General features: G+C 46.8%; 1 long non-coding RNA gene across 1 annotated transcript; it reads left to right on the top strand.

Annotated features, from left to right (window-relative positions):
• Positions 1 to 13102: 13102 nt before the first annotated feature.
• LOC115465127 lies at positions 13103 to 16868 on the top strand. Its single transcript, XR_003941330.1, has 3 exons — positions 13103 to 13113; positions 15766 to 15771; positions 16783 to 16868. It is a non-coding gene; the product is annotated as an uncharacterized LOC115465127 (long non-coding RNA).
• The last annotated feature ends 518 nt before the right edge of the window (positions 16869 to 17386 follow it).

Genomic DNA, 17386 nt, shown 5'->3' with positions numbered 1-17386 from the left:
GCTCCTTTTCCCATCCCGCTCAATGACTCCCGCCTGCCCTCGCGGAATCAGGAAATACCTCATCAGAAGGAGGCGGGACATTGAGCGGGAAGGCGGAAGGGAAAAGCTGGGGTGAGCCGTCGTGCCTGCAACTGTCTGTTGGGGCTGGGCCATCGCTGCAACTGTCGTTGTCCTGGGACTGGGAGGTGCCGGGAGCTGACGGCGGGCTCAGTGGGGGGGGGGGGCACCGGTGGCAGGAGCGGAGGGATCATGATGCGGTCCGGAGCGAGCAGGATCATGAAGATGATACAGTCCTAGCGAGCGGGGGTTGGAGGGAGAGGCAGAGTTGAGGCGCACCGCACGGGGCCCCCTTAAGCGAGGGGCCCTATGCGGCCGCCTTAGTCGCCTCTGCCTAACACCGGCCCTGAGAGCAGGTACTGGTGAAACCTGATCCCCCGGCAGAGGCAAGGGGGAGAGCAGGTATCATTTGGTCCCTCCTAGAATGTAAAGTTGATGCTGTAATGGAGCATTTTTAAGTATCCGAACAGAAAATCTCTTTTGAGACAGAAAACAACTAAAGTAGATATAGAAAAATAATTTGAAATAAAATTTGTCAGAATTGTAAATAAAAATCGATAAAATAATTATGTAAAAATAAGTGAAAACAAAAACAGCTCGGGTCAATCCGAAAAACAAACTAAGGCGGGATGATTGAGCATTAAAAAAAAAAATATATATATTTTTCTCTTTCTCTCTACTCTGATTACTTATCTATATATATAAAAGGCACCTCCAACCTTCCAATGAAGCCTCAAGCCAGATGAGGCGCCCGAGATATCCGGTTTGCCCTGCAGTCACTGTAGCTGCGCCCTAGAATGCGATGACGTTGAGGACGGGGCGGCGAAGGCACAACGCACGAGTTCCAGAGATTCAGGGCCAGATGCACTAAACCTTAATGACCCTCTAACAACCCTTTAACGAAGAAAATTCCTAACCGTTGCATGCATTAAAGGCCTTTTTCTGATGAAGCAAGCAGCTAACGAAAACGGAATACAAAAGAGTAACTACCACTGTAATGTGGACGATTCGGGATGCACTAACAATACCGACGATTATAGCGAACCTTAAACTTATGGTCAGATTAGTCGTAAAGGCCTGAGCTGTCATCTCCCCGCTTCCCCCTGCACCTTGAAATTCCACCTTGAAAAACAAAATAAACAACACAAAGTGGCTCCCTGCTTCCCTCTGCATACAATAGAAATGAAACGAAAACAAAATAAAAGGACCAGGAGGGGGCAAGGGCGCTCGTCAGGAGCGTCCATTATGGACGGCCTTGCCACCCGCCCCCCCCCCCCGAGGTCGCTGCTGCTCCCCGCTTCTGCATGTATTAAATAACAAATAAAAACAAAAACCAACGTTTAGCAGCCTTGGTCCCCCTCCCTTTCCTCTCTCTGTTTTCTCCTTCTAACACAGCTCCGCCTCCCCCATCCTCCGCCCCCGTGCCCCACCCCCTGAGCTCGTCGCCGCCACTCCCCCCCTCTACCGGACCCCCCTCTCTGCTTTACCGGCCCGCGCAGCGCCTCTCACCTCTGTGTGAAGGCGCTGCACGGGCAAGAACAGCTGATCGGCGATCAGTGCTGCCTTCTCCGACATCCCTCTGTCAGAGGAGGGCTGGCCCAGGAAGAACAGAGGGACGTCGGAGAAGGCAGCACTGATCGCCGATCAGCTGTTCTTGCCCATGCAGCACCTTCACACAGAGGTGAGAGGCGCTGCGCGGGCCGGTAAAGCGGAGGGGGGGTCCAGTAGAGGGGGGAGAGCGCCGGCGAAGAGCTCAGGGAGGCGGGGCACGGGGGCAGAGGATGGCCGGAGGCGTAGCTTTGGGTGAAGGAGGAAAAACAGAGAGGAAGGGAGGGAGACCAGGGCTGCTAAACTTTTTTTTTTTTAATTTAATACATGCAGAAGCGGGGAGCAGCGGTGACCTCGGGGGGGGGGGGGGCAAGGGTGTCCATATTATTTTCAATGTGTTTTTTTGTTTGTATTGGGTTTTGACGTTTGTGGCATGCACAGAGCAGCCAGCATAATGCTTGGCTGCTCTGCGCATGCTTTACGGACAGATTAACGACGGGGATTACACTTCTGTAATGCATTTGACTTTCAAATACCGAACCGAACCTGTGGGACTTCTGTTTTTAGTGCATTCTTCATTTTTTCAACTTTGGTAAGGACTTTTACGTTTTTGATTTATATGGTTGATGCATCTGGCCCTCAGTGACAGCAGCGGGGAGAGCGCTGCGAACTTTCAGCACAAACTCGCAACCGAGTGACGGATGGAGGGAGACAGGGGTGTGGAACTTGGAAGGGGGGACGGAGGGGGGGTCTGGAACTTGGGAGGGAGGGAGGATGGTGCGGGGGGGGGGGGGGGAGGATTACCTTGCTAGCGCCCGTTTCATTTTTTTCCGAAATGGGCATTTCTTAGTAGTGTATTTAATATTGTACTAGCTGTTAAGCCCGTTAAAACAGGCGTTTTTTTTTTTTATTTCACCTCCATGTGCAGCAACTGTGCTCTGTCCCCTGCTCTTCCCCCATGTCCAGCAACCGTCCTCTGTCCTCTTCCCTCACCCCATGTGCAGCCACCCTCCTCTGTCCCCTGCCCTCCCCTCCATCGATTAATGAAAAAAAGAAATTAAATAACGGGGGAAAACATTTAATAAATGATTTTTACAGTACACTTTTATATACAATGTTTTTTGTGTACACAGAATTTGATCCTTGGATCAATTTTCCTTGTTCTGATGTCTGATTAACTAACACTTTAACGTCTGAAGCCTTTCTGACTCTTGAAAAGGCAACATATAGTTGTCCATGGCTAAATACAGGGTTGGGTAGGTATATTCCTACCTTGTCTAATGTCTGCCCTTGTGATTTATTAATAGTTAGGGAATTGATGCCTTTGTAGTTGGAATTGGCAGTCCAGAATCAATAATAAGATCTATTCGTGGAATGAATACTGTTTCACCTTGTGCACTGCCAGTTATGACTTTAGCCAGTATTAAGTTTGGTTTTAAGTCGGTAACAATCAGTCTTGTTCCATTGCAAAGACCTCTTTTAGTATTTAGATTCCTCAATAGCATAATAATTGCTCCCTTTTTGATTTTCAATGTATGAGGGGCAGTGCCTGAAGGATGTAATGTGTGAAGGAATTCAATTGGGTATTCGCTGACATCATCACCATGCTCACTGATGAGTTTGTCTGAACTGAGGTAAACTTTTTCTTCCTCTTTCAGCTTACTCAGAACTTGTAGATTGATTTAATTGACATGTTCATTTTTGGGGGATAAAATAGCTCTTCTTGAGTATGTTTCAATATCTTTTGATAACAATGTTGTTCCAAATATATCCGTAATAATATCCTCAGTTAGCATGAATCTGGATCTTGTGCAGTCATCAAGTTCTTAATGTATTCATTTGTAGTTATAGGCAGTAAATGTATAGACCCTTTATTGCAGCAAACAAACTTCTTATCTGTTGGTCTCTCATTTTTAAAGTGTTTTGCATGACAATGTTCACAGATTTTGCAAAAGTTGCCAAGGCTGCTACTGTTTATATTTTTTTCCTGAAACTCTTGTAAAGCTTTGTGTCTTGTCATTTGAAGGTCCATTAAGTGTTTGTTGATTCTTGATTGTTGACGTCTGTGTCTTTCTTCATGTTTTTGTAGTTCACTGCGATGTTTTCTGTAATTGCGTACTCTTTCCTTTTCTGCATGTTTTTGTGTTTCTGTTTTATTTTCATGTCTAATTCTATCTCTTTGAGCTTTCCTCCTCTTCAATTCTAAATCATGAGCTGCCTGCTCAGTTCCTGTGGTGTCTAGTTTTCGTCGTGGCATATTAGTTGTTTTAGGTTGCTTTTTTAATAGTAGTGTTTCTGTTTTGTTACAGTCCTTTTCTTGTTCTGATTTGTCACAGTAGTTCAAATCAGTTGTAATGTTGTTGTAGCTGAGTGTGTGTGTGTGAGAGAGAGAGTGTTAGAGAAAGTGTGTGTCTGTGTGAGAGTGAGGTGGTAGTACTCCTTGTCACAGTGGAGGGTCAATGGTTTGATGTTTTTTTCTGTTGTGTGGCCCCCCTCCTTGTAATATTTTGTGTGTGTGTGTGTGGTAGACAAAGTGTGCAGTGTGAAAGTGTGTGCGTGTGTGCGTCTGTGTGAGTGAGAGACAGAGCGTGTATGTGTATTAGAGAGTGAGTGTTAGTTGCTCCTTGTAGCCGGTGTTTGTGGGCTTTGAAAAGTGAGTTTGTGTGTGTCAGTGAGCTGCTAGGACTCCCTGTCACAGTGGAATGGGTCACTGGCTCCTTATAGCGAGTTATATTAGGGTACAAATTAGTGCTTTTTTTTTTTTCACTTGCCTGCCCCCACCCCTTTTTCTAATATTGTGTGTGTGTGAGTCAGCGAGTGATAAATAAAGTGTGTCTCTCTGGGAAACAGACAGAGAGCATGAGAGTGAGGTGTCAGAGTGGAGTGGGTCAGTTGGTCCTTATGTTTTTTGTTTTGTTTAGGTTAAAATCAGTGCTCGTTGTTGTTTCACCTGCCCCCACCCCTTCTTCTAATATTGTGTATGTGTGTGTGTGTGTGTGTGCTTGGGTGAGAGAGTGAGTGAGAGAGAGAGAGAGAGAGAGAGAGAGAGAGAGAGAGAGAGAAAGTGTGTATTTCTGGGAAAGAGACAGAGAGCATGAGTGAGCTGTCACAGTGGTGGTGGTTAGTGGCTCCTTATATCCATTTGTTGCAAGGTGCAAATCAGGGTTTTGTTTTTATTTGCCTTCCCCCACCCCTTCGTTTAATATGTTTCAACTTTTTTATTGATGGAACAATCTGGCATGTACAACCGATTAACTTCAATAACAATTATTAAATACAAGTGTTATGCATCTGTACAGGGTGAGTATCGTTTACCATCATTATTTGATTTTGTTTTCTCCCCCCCCTCTCCCCCCCTCCCTTTTTCCCCCTCCCACATGTCCCAAATGCGACTTAGATTAGGCAATGCATATTTTATTCTCTTTGAGTTCGTCTCTGTGTGGAACCATTGTTTACAGGTAGGCTTCCATTGTCCCGGGAGGGAGCCCTTGTTCTTGTGGTCCCCTCCCGGCTGAGCCACTGGTGCTGTCGAGCATTGCCCAAATGTCCATCAGATCTTAGTTATCAATAACATAGTACCTTGGTAACATGTATATTAATTATTCCCTTTTCATAATGATACAAATTCTCCCCAATCCCTCCTCCCCCCCGCTTGCCAACCTTTGTTCGGGAAAAGGTTTACTCTCTATATGTGCATCCAAATCTGTGTCACAACGTGTTGAGTAATAGGCTCCTACCCCTTTGATTAAGCCCCTGCAAATATGGTCCCCATACTTGCATGAAACATTTTTTCCGCTTTGGATTACCTTTTGCCTCCCTGGCCTCCCACGTAGCCATCTCATGTATTTGGTTCCGCCAATGCCAATAGGCTGGTGGATCGGGAGATATCCATTTTTGCAATATGGTCTTGCGTGCTATCAGACTGACCTTACGACACCAAAGCCTAGGCCCTTTCGCCACTGCCGCGAACGCTGGTTGTGTGTCCAGCACGTAATGTTCCCATATCCCCCTCACCTGTGTCTGTGTCGTGGCGGTTAGAAAACATTGAATTCGTCTCCAAAACATACGAACTCCAGGGCAGTCCCAAAAGGCGTGAAATAACGTGGGGTTTTCTTGGTCACATTTAACACAATTCACGTTCCCCCCGGTAGTTATGTGTCCCCATTGCTTCCCTGACATATATGCCCTCATTACCACTCTATATCCACTCTCCCTGAGCCTTTCGTCTATAGTGAGCATCGGAATGCGTCTCAGTGTGGCCCCTACATCCCACCTCTCTAATGACCCTCCCGATTCCTGTTCCCATTTTTGTTTAATATAGTCCAAGTTTTTTATGGGGGCGTTTTTCTCTATTGCTCGGCTTATAGAAGATACTGTCATTCCTATTGCTTCCAGTGTCAGGAAGAAGTTTTGTATCTGACCTCCTATTTTTGATTGGAGTGTGGATTGGTTAAGGCTAGAAATATAATGTTTAGCTTGTACAAATGCAAAATAGTCCCCCCATGCATTCCCTATCTTACTTTCTAGGTCTTCGAATTTCAGGATATCTCCATCCCTTCCTAGCAGATGTTCCACTTTTGTGATTCCCTGTGTCTCCCATCGAAGGAAGACTGAGTTAGTTTGTCCAGGCTCAAAACTCGGGTTCCCTCTAAATGTTAAGAGTTCTGATGTTCCTGGTATTCCTCCCAAGGTCCTAACTAGCTCTTTCCATGCCTTTCGCATGGATTGTAGCAAATGACAACGTTTTAACTGAGCTGGAATTTGTCCCTGTTCCAAGTGCAATAATGTGACAACATCGTACGGAGCGAAATATTCCTGTTCCATTTTCAATGGTGTGAAGGCATTTGAGTGGCTTACCCAGTCTCCTATATGTCTAAGGAGACAAGCTTGGTTGTACACGGCCAGGTCTGGCACTCCCAATCCTCCTTTATTCCATCTCCCTCTCATCACTGCGGCCTTTATTTGGGGTTTCTTTCTCGCCCAACAGAACCTGCTAAAGGCCCGGTTAATGTTCATTAATTCCTTGCGTGTCAGTCTAAGGGGGAGTGTCTGCAGGAGATACAACCATTTGGGGAATATTACCATGCGTATTAGATTTATCCTTCCAACTAATGATAACGGGAGGCCCTCCCATCTGTCTAGGCGCTGTCTTGTCCCCTCTAACAGGGTGCGTACGTTTAAGTCCTGCAGCTTTCCTAGCTCCATGGTCAGTTGAATCCCCAAGTATTTAAAGGATCCTTCTGCCCAGCTTAAAGGGAACCCTTGACCCCATAGGGCCCTCACCTCCTCTGAGGAGGCCAAGGCTTCTGACTTAGTCATGTTCAGTCTTAAACCTGCATAATCCCCATATTCTTCTAAGATCTCCATTAGAGCCGTGAACGATGTCTTTGGCTTTGTAAGCATTACTAAAAGATCATCTGCAAAGGCTGCTATTTTGAATTCGGCCTGACCTATGTGCATACCCTGTATCGTTGGGCTAGCCTCAATGTCTCTGATCAATGGGTCAAGCGATAAGACAAATAATAATGGGGATAACGGGCATCCTTGTCGGGTTCCCTTATATATCTGAAACTCCTCTGATTCCCATCCATTGACCTGTATTTTAGCTTTTGGTCTATGATAGAGGGCTCGAATCCCTGACATAAAGCGACCATCAAACCCATATTTTTTTAATGCGGCGAACAGGAATGCCCAGTGTACTTTGTCGAACGCCTTTTCGGCGTCAAAGCTTATTAGGAGGGATGGTGTATCTGTATGTTTCCTCCTTTCTAGAGCCCCTATGATTTTCCGCAGGTTCTTCACTATTACCTTTCCCTCCACAAATCCCGTTTGCGCTTCATGGATTAGCTTCGGCAGGACCTGTTTCATGCGGTTTGCCATAATTTTTGCTAGTAATTTTATTTCCACGTTCAATAGGGAAATTGGGCGATATGACTCTACACATTGCGGGTCCCTACCTGGCTTAGGCAGCACCACTATATGTGCTAATGATAGGCCTTCCGGAGGTTGTTCCTTGTCAACTATGCTATTAAAATATTTAGTTAATGTCGGAGCAATGTGTTCCCCCAGGATCTTATAAAATTCTATGCGGAACCCATCAGGGCCAGGCGCTTTCAGCAGTTGTCCTTGTTTTATACCCTGCATTACTTCTGCCTCTGTAATTGGTTCATTCAATTTATCTTTATCTCTCTGGTTGAGGGCTGGTAAGTCTAAATTGTCTAAATAGAGAGACTCTGATAGTCCTCTATCTTCCGGCTTCATGTATAGTTTGTCATAATATTTAGCAAACGCCTCACATATCTTTTCTGCTGTGCGTTCCATTTTCCCTTGTTCCCCTCTCACTTGTAGGACCTGTCTTGTGCCCCCTCTCGGGTTAGCTAATCTTGCTAATAGACGCCCTGCTTTATTCCCAAATCTGTGTAAATGAAATTTATAATATGCTTGAGACTTCGAAGCCCGTTGGTGCAACAATGTGTTTAATGTGACTTGAGTTTCCATGAGTTTAGTGCGGTGTGATTCTGTATGTGTCCGGCCGTAGGCCTGTCGAGCTTTGCATATCAGCTTACTTAGTCTTATAATTTCCCTATTTCTCGCTGACCTCAGGTGGTGATGGTAGCTAATTATTTCGCCCCGCAGCACAGCTTTCGCTGCATCCCAGAATAAAGTTGGGTTCTCTATGTGTTGCTGGTTCAATGCTGTGTAATCTGCCCAACTCTCTTTTAATTTGGTCTTAAATTTCTCGTCACCAGTCAATTCTAGTGGAAACTGCCAGGGGCCCCTTTTATATCTACGTTCCTCCCATTCCCATTCTACACTCACCCAAGCATGATCTGAAATCGTGTAAGGTCCTATACGCGTATCCTTTACTTTTCCTAGCATGTTTTCAGTAGTTAATATATAATCTATTCTAGCTTGGGACGCGTGGGCCCTCGCGTGGTGAGTATAATCTCTTTCAGTGGGATGTAACACCCTCCACACATCTATCAAATGTAGTGTTTGTCCTAGTCTTTTCAAGCCCTTATTAGACGCCGCCGAATCATTCCTTTTACCCTGGGTGCTATCAATCGAGGCATCCCATACCGTATTAAAGTCTCCCCCTACCAACATCTGTTCCCCACGATATGAGAGTAAATGTTGTAGTATTTGGTTGTAAAAGTGTCTGTCATATTGATTAGGGGCGTAGACATTGCCTACTAACAATTTTTGTCCCGATATTTCCACTTCCACGAGCACATAACGGCCCCCTGCGTCCGTCACCATGGGTCGTACCGCTGTGGTCAACCCTTTACGAATCAATATCGCTACCCCTCCTTTTTTCCCTTGTGCTCCCGCTGAGACGCATTCCTCCACCCACCATGTCCTAAGCTTTGCATGTTCCTCCTGGCTAAGGTGTGTTTCTTGCAGCAAGGCAATATCTATATTATTTCTCTGTAGCTGTTGCAAGATTTTTGTTCTCTTTGTGGGTGAGTGTATACCCCCCACGTTCCAAGTAACGAGCCTAACCATAGTCTATCGGGCCTATTATGTTCTGTAGTGTAACTCTCTTTTCCTGTTGTTTTGTCAGGAGGGCACCCCAGCCTATGCCCCTCCAGTTCCACTCTCGGCCTTTGCCTTGTCTTTGTTCCAGTGTTCTTCCTCTCCCCCTAACATATTGGTTGGCTTTGTTCCCTTTTATCCCTCCCACCCAAATCTCTACTCCTTCCCCTACCCATCCCCCCACCCCATTCTTCTGACCCCTCCCCCCTTGTTCCATGTTTCCCAATATAGGAACCGATCACATTTATCGCCTCCCGACGTCCCTCCCTTTCATGGTCTCATTCGTTATATACTCTGGACTTGTAAGGTCCTTCCAATTTGTTTATACCCCCTTAGCAATCAACCCGCAACAAACATTATAAACCCCTGGTACAGGTTTCTTATACTTCTCAAATTGTGTCTCCCCTCATATGGCAGTACCTATTAAGATCATTTTACAAGGTCATTTATACCATCAATCAGGCTTTGGTATGGGCAGGCCTCAATCAATACAAATTTCAGAGTCCACCTCCAATCCTAGGTATTATATCTCCTATCTGTCTTAAATCTCTAGGTTTGTCTTTATATTCCTGAGGTCTGTCCCCGTGGTGCAAGCTATGCAGGTGTGAACCCCTCCAATTAGTCAAAAATCTTTATATCCTATACGACTTTATCAAACATTAACCTCAACTGTTCAAACGGTCTGTTATCTAGTCAAACCTGTCAAAACTGTGGTTGATGTCCATGAGATCTCTCTCTATTTAACAATCTTTAACATTAACATCTGCCGCTGAGTTGAACTGTTGTCTAATCAAACCTTGCAATCTTGTGGCTGTTGTCCATAAAACCTTTCTCTAGTTGAGTGATAGCGTAGCACTCCGTCCTCTCCTCTGGTTCATGCCGGGGTGTCTCTCCTAGTGCTTTCCCCGTCTTCTGCCCCGATCTGGGTCACAAATTTTTTCGCCTCCTCCACTGCGTCAAATACATGCGTTGATCCTTTGTACACGATTTTCAGCTGCGCTGGGTACATCAAGTTGAATCTGATCTTCTGATTAAACAATGCTGTACACACTGGGGAGAAAGCGCGGCGTCTCCCCGCCACCCCCGCCGAATAGTCTTGAAAACATAGTATTCTTTTCTGTTCATACATCAGCACATTGTCTTTCTTGGAGGCTTGCAAAATATGTTGTTTGTGTTGGAAATTCAAAACCCGCATTATGAGTACTCTGGGTTTATAGGTGTTATCTATTCGAGGCCCCAGACGGTGGGCTCTCTCCACTCTCACGGGGCCCATGTGCGCAGGGAAGGCCACTCTTGCGGTAAGCCAACGTTCCAGTTCCATAATTATGTCCCTGCCACCCATGGCCTCCGGAAGTCCCACCAGGCGCAAATTGTTGCGTCTAGAACGATTCTCTAGTTCTTCCACTTTTTGTTCTAGCGCTTCAACACGTCCTCTGGACGTTTTTTGTTCGGCCTCCACCTCCTGCAATTTATCCTCCACCATGCTCGTTCGAGTTTGACAGGCCACACATTCTCTCGCCAAGTCTTCCATTCGCGAGTGCAGCTTCTCCAATTTGGAGTCAATGGGGGCTAATCTGCGGTCTAATAGTTCCTCCATAACGGCGGACATCTCCGCCGTTATCTCCGCCACCCACGCCGAAGAAACTGCCGTGCTGGATTTTTCCGGCGAGGACGCCATTTTGGGGTCTGGTTGTTTTTGCCGCAACTTCTCTTTTTGAGCCGTTTTCGCAGCCATCCCCGGCGTATGCTGCCTGATATTCACTTGTTGGAGTTTTATCTATGCTCCGGTGTATTATAGCGTGTACTTTGTGTCCGTGGTTGTGCCGCTCAACGGGAGAGGAGTATCGGGGTCGGAGAGCTCTTCAGGTGCGTCTGCTCTCCGCCATGGCGTCACGTGATCTCCCCCTTCGTTTAATATTGTGTGTGTGCCAGTGTGTGAGAATGAAAGAGAAAGTGTTTTATGTGGGAAATTGACAGTGAGTGTGAGAGTGAGCTGCGAACAGTTTTGGATCCCTGCTTGGTTTCTGGTGGTTCTCTCTCTTCTCTCCTGCATTAGTTTCTCGTCGGCCAGGTCTCCGCATTGGCTCCTCCCCGGATGGTAGCGGTTCTGGCCCTTGGTTATCTTTGTTCCACGGTTCCTCCCTCTGCTGCTATCCTAGTTCTTGTCCAGTCTCCCCCTCCCTACCCCCTGTGATGTCCACGCCCCTTCCTGTCCTGCCTCCTGCTCCGATTTCCATGCCCATGTCCAACAGACCTCCTTCCTGTTGTCTGAGTGAAAATAGTAGTGGTCCTGCCGTCCCTCCCTAGAGCCTGCCATTTCCCAACGATTTACACTGCTGCTCCCCATGCGATTTCCAGGGCTCCTCCCTCTGCTCCTATCCTTGTGCTTGTCCATCCTCCCTCCCTCCCCCAGGGATGTCCACGCCCCCTCCTTCACCCCTCTCCCTCCGATTTCCACCAACTTCCTCTGTTCCTGACTTGTTCTGTGTGTGTGTACTGCATCACCCTTGTCTCCCTCCCTCCTCCACCGTCCCTCCCGTTGCCGAGTTCCATGCCCTCCTCCATAGTTGCAGATTTATTGTGCACCTCCGATGTACATGGCTCCTCCCCCTCAGATTTGCACGCCCCCTCCATGCCATGTCGAACAACAGAGAGCCTGCCATTTGAGAGCGATTTCCACGGCTCCTCCCTCTGCTCCTATCCTTGTGCTTGTCCATCCTCCCTCCGTCCCCCACGGATGTGCACGCCCCCTCTTTCGCCCCTCTCCGTCCGATTTCCACCAACTGTCCTCTGTCCTGTGTTCCTGACTTGTTCTGTGTGTGTGTACTGCATCACCCTTTCCCTCCTACTACTACTACTACTACTACTTAACATTTCTAGAGCGCTACTAGGGTTACGCAGCACTGTACAATTCCACCGTCCCTCCCGTTGCCGAGTTCCATGCCCTCCTCCGTAGTTGCAGATTTGTTGTGCACCTCCGCTGTACATAGCTCCTCCCCCTCCGATTTCCACGCCCCCTCCTTCCCTCCCTATTGGCTGCATTACGTCCAGAACAGGAGCTGCTAGTGGAGGCGGGGCTTGGAGTGTTGCTCCTTGGTTCTGTGTCTACTGCGCATTTGTGGGTGAGTACGGTCACTCGCAATTTATATGTTTGATTGCATTTATATCCCACATTTTCCCACCTGTTGGTAGGTTCAATGTGGCTTACATGTTACATGGGGAGCAGTTACAAAGTTTCAATTGCATTGACGTTTAGTTCTAATACAAATGGTTAATCATAACGTAGACTGTGTTTACAGGTATTGTGGAGGAATGGGTAAAAGTTTGTGAAAGTGATGCATGCTTCGTTGTTTCCGATTCCGAGGTTCACTTTGAATGTTATAAAGCACTACCAGGGTTACGCAGCGCTGTACAATTTAACACAGAGGACAGTCCCTGCTCGAAGGAGCTTACAATCTAAAGGACAAAAAAGTGCAGTCAATCAAATTGGGACAGTCTAGCTTTCCTGAATAGATGAATAATGGTTAGGTGCCGAAAGCGACATTGAAGATGTGGGCTTTGAGCAAGGATTTGAAGATGGGCAGGGAGGGGGCTTGGCGTATGGGCTCAGGGAATTTATTCCAAGCATAGGGTGAGGCGAGGCAGAAAAGGGCGGAGCCTGGAGTTGGTGGTGGTGGAGAAGGGTACTGAGAGGAGGGATTTGTCCTGTGAGTGGAGGTTACAGGTAGGGGCGTAAGGGGAGATGAGGGTAGAGAGGTAATGAGGGGCTGCAGATTGAGTGTATTTTCTAGTACTGATAAATCTTTTACATCGTCTTCTGTAAAGACCGAAGCAAATAATTCAGTTGGCGGCGGTCAATGTTTAATGCTACCAAAAAAACAGGATTCCTTTCACATCAACAATAGTGGAGTGGAGTGGAGTGGAGTGGCCTAGTGGTTAGGGTGGTTTGGTCCTGGGGAACTGAGGAACTGAGTTCAATTCCCACTTCAGGCACAGGCAGCTCCTTGTGACTCTGGGCAAGTCACTTAACCCTCCATTGCCCCATGTAAGCCGCATTGAGCCTGCCATGAGTGGGAAAGCGCGGGGTACAAATGTAACAAAACAATATATAGAAAAATCTGTAAATATGTTTCTATATTGTTGACGTGAAACAAATCCTGGCTTTTTGGTTGTGTGGCACACATGAAAAGTTCTCTATATTTCTTTGATAAGCATTTAAACAATGATCATCCACTGCCACTGTTTCCTCTGAGCTAAGCAGGAGTCCTCCAACTGCATTGCTGCCAGTAGAGGATGGTGGTTCAATACTGTTTTCAGTTGCTAGGGATAGGCAAGTTCCCTGGAGTCCTGCAGACCTTGTCAGTCCCTCACTACTGAAAAAGTGATAGTGAAATGGCACTCTTCACTGGCAGGACTGTAGGTGGAGGAGTCCAAGTTAGCTTAGGGAACAGTGCCCATGGTTGAATCAGGGGCGTAGCTAGGAGGGGCCAGGGGAGCCTGGGCTCCTGCAAATTTCCGGGCCCCTGGTTTTGCTGGCGGGGGTCCCCAACCCCCACCAGCCGAAGCTGCCTTCAGTGCCGGTCTCTGGTGCACTGTGTTGCCTGCCCTGTGCTCTTTCTTCCTCCTGATGTCCTGTGCACTGGATGTCAGCAAGAAGAAAGAGCAGGGCAGTGAATGTGGCTGGCTGGTGGGGGAACCCCCCCCCCCACCAGCAAATGTATTTGGGGGGAGCAACGAGGTGGCATCTATTGGAAAATTTAGAAGTATTTCAACAAAAAAAAGTGATAGTTGCATATAAGCGAGAACGCAATTTAAAAGATTTTTTAGTTCCAATAAAACAAAGGGGCAGACGATCTGCAAACTCCAAGATGGAAAATATACAAAGCAGATCGTTGATGGATAAAAATGATTTTAATAATAAATTAGAATATGCATACAATAGCCCGACACAGGCCGTGTTTCGCCCTACTGGGCTGCTTCAGGGGCTCTTCAATGTTTCTCCACTACCAAAGGAGGAGTAAAATGATAAAAGCAACTGTGATATAATATACAGTTGATATCTTGAAAAAACGGCTCTCTCAGAGATGTTGAAACCAATGATCAATAGCATACAATCAATCAGACAGTCCCAGGTGGTGAGACGAAGCGGTGTGGAAGTGAGGGCGAGGTGGCAGACTAAAATGTACCCCCCCCCCCCAACTCGTGCTCTGGCCCCCTCCCACCGTGAAGTCTGGCTATGCTCCTGGGTTGAATATTGACCCTAATTTTACTACATCTGTCTACAGTTTTACAACCCTCATTTCAGCCCTCACATGCCCTATTTGGCTCTTGCTCCAGTCTGGTTAATTGTCCCCAGCATCTCTCCCCCATCCACCCAGCTTTTACTCCTTCTCTTTCCCTGTGCCCTGCTTCTCTCCCTCAATCTTTCAGTGTCTATCTCCCATGTCTTAACTTTCTCAATCCTCCTCCTCCTCCCTTGTGTCCAGTAACTCCCACTATCCATCTCCCTATCTCACCGATTCTCACGTGCTGCATCTCCCCTCCCTCCCCACTCCCGCGTTTCCTATCTTCCTTCTCCCCCCGCCCACCCCATTTTCTGCATCGCCCCTCCTCCCTCCCATGCCTCGCCCCTCCTCCCTCCCATGCCTCGCCCATTGCCATAGCAGCGGAAATACTAAACACGAATGCCCGTTGCCAAGGATGCCAAATGAAGCCTCACTGTAGTGCGCACGACGTTCGCCCGGCGACTGTCCTGAAAGGCTTCTTTCACGCCCCTCTGACGTAACTGACGCGTCAGGGGGCGGAACAGACATGGTCCGTCCGCTGTACAGGCAGGCCTGCGCTTCATTCTTTATTGTCTTGTCGGGCTGGGAAGTTTGACAGTGGGACAAAGGCTGAAAGGGGGCTGCTGCCGATGGGGTATTTTCGGGGCTACTCTAAAACTTGCCACCTGAGCCGATCGCTTCATTTCACCTAATGGTAGAGGGCTGCTCTGCAGTCAGCTCTTCCCCAGATAAAGAGCCCCCGGTTTAATTACAATTCTGCAAACCAGGACCTGAAAATTAGGAAGTGGCTTCACTTCAAATTCTGGGTCGGGCTGTAGAAAGAAACAAAGGCAGAGGAAAATGTCTGCAGAAGCTTCTGCTCAGGTAGGAGATCACGTCTTGCACTGTTTATATACAAACTGCTGAAGCTTTCCAACCCTGACTGAATATGATCCAGAATAGAGCTGGGGATGAGAAAAGGCACTTTGACATCCTTCTGTGTGCAAGAAAAAAGAGCATCTGAGTTCCATAAAGTGTATCACCAATTCTCAGGGTGATGCAGCAAAGCATTGTCTGAACGCTTCTAACATGAGTGTAAAATGATGCTATGCAGAAAGCTAAGTATATGCAAATTTTATGTGCACAGAACATGTACACCTATCAATGGGAACCTGCCAGTTTGCCGGATGCATTGCAGTCAAAGGTTTCATAGTAAGCATGGCTTCTTGGGCCCATGTCGGAACAAAAACAGAAGAGTCAGCACAAATTGGTACCTATTATGTGTTTTAATATAAGGCTCTCATAAATTGCTTGCATATACAATGTTTGCGAGGCTCATATTTTATTCGCGGAAGAACAGGTGACAGTTTTTACTGACATTTTTGTTTTTGTTCCAATAAACTTAAGGCACATTTTTTTGGTTGCTGAAGATGACAAGGCTGGCAGTTAAATGTTTAAACCTTATAAATAACGAAGGAGAAGGAATCCAAAAGGAAAAGGGTCAAAGCAAACAAACAAAAAGCACAAGGAGCCTTCAAAAATGAGGGTGTCTCAATTTCACTTTATTCAACAGACCCGACACGGTCTGTGTTTCAGCAGATATGGCCTGCGTCAGGGGTCTAATGATGGTATCTAGTTCCAAAGTGACAGAGGTACAAAACCATCCGATGGAAGTAAACAGCTTTGCCCTGAAAAAGACAAATCTGTTCAAAACTGACTAGAATATCGCCAACCTAAAAAGCACGTTGACAGTAACTAAACTTAGAGTTCTCCCTGCACTGAACATGTAACGTGTGCTGCCGAAAACGAATGCAGAGAAGGCTTGATCTCAGTATTTGCTTTTGGCAGGAGCACTTTTCCCACCAAAACTCTTCAAGGTTAGTTTCGTCAGCGTGCTTTTTAGGTTGGCAATATTCTATTCAGTTTTGAATAGATTTGTCTTTTTTCAAGACAAAGCTGTTTTCTTCCATTGGATGGATTGGTACCTCTGTTACTTTGGAACTAGATACCCTGTTTCCCCGAAAATAAGACAGTGTCTTATATTAAGTTTTGCTCCCAAAGATGCGCTAGGTCTTATTTTCAGGGGATGTCTTATTTTTTCATGAAGAAGAATTTACATTTATTGTTGAACAAAAAAAATGAACATTATATACTGTACAGTAGTTGTCATCACAAACCAGCATAACCAGACAAACTGAATCCTATCAAGAATTTCTTGTTACTACCATTACCATTCAACACCACCTCCAACCAGTCCTGCTTGTTTCGAAGCTCCGCCCACACCCCTCCCACGGAGTTGCAGATTCCCCCGTCCCTTCGATTTCAACCCCCCCACCACGTTACTGACCCCTTGCCCCCCGTGACATTTTTTTTTGAGCAGCAGGAGGGCGGAACAGCGCGAGCCCGAGGGCGGGGCTAGTGAGTGGAGGGCTCAGAGGACGGCAGGGCTCCGAGGGTGAGGCTTTGACAGCGAGGGGCGGGAGGGCGGAACAGCGTGAGCAACTTTGTTGTGATCATCTGTGTTCTGAGGGCGGGGCTAGCGAGTGGAGGGCGGAGCTATTACGAAGCCGACGAACACTTCAGGGCTTCAGGCTTCACTGCAATGCTGGCGGCTTCAGAACATTGGATGTGCTTTTTATTAGGTAGGATCATTTCATCTTTGGGTTGCAGTGAAAAAAATTAAGGTTTCTGTGTCCATGTCCCATCGGGGCCAAACAAAAACTTTGCTAGGTCTTACTTTTGGGGGAGGCCTTATATTTAGCAATTCAGCAAAACCTCTACTAGGTCTTATTTTCAGGGGATGTCTTATTTTTGGGGAAACAGGGTACCATCATTAGACCCCTGATGCAGGCCATAGTTGCTGAGACATAGATCTGTTGAATAAAGTGAAACTGAGACGCCTCCCCGTTGTTGAAGGTTTCTTGTGCTTTTTGTTTGTCTGTTTTAAATGTTTAAACCTTGGCATTAAATCCTTTCCGCTA

This window comes from Microcaecilia unicolor, chromosome 1, assembly GCF_901765095.1.
Source record: "Microcaecilia unicolor chromosome 1, aMicUni1.1, whole genome shotgun sequence".
NCBI classification, from domain to species: Eukaryota; Metazoa; Chordata; class Amphibia; order Gymnophiona; family Siphonopidae; genus Microcaecilia; species Microcaecilia unicolor.
The sequence above is the reverse complement of the archived record's forward strand: the minus strand, read 5'-3'. Positions and strand labels throughout refer to the sequence as shown.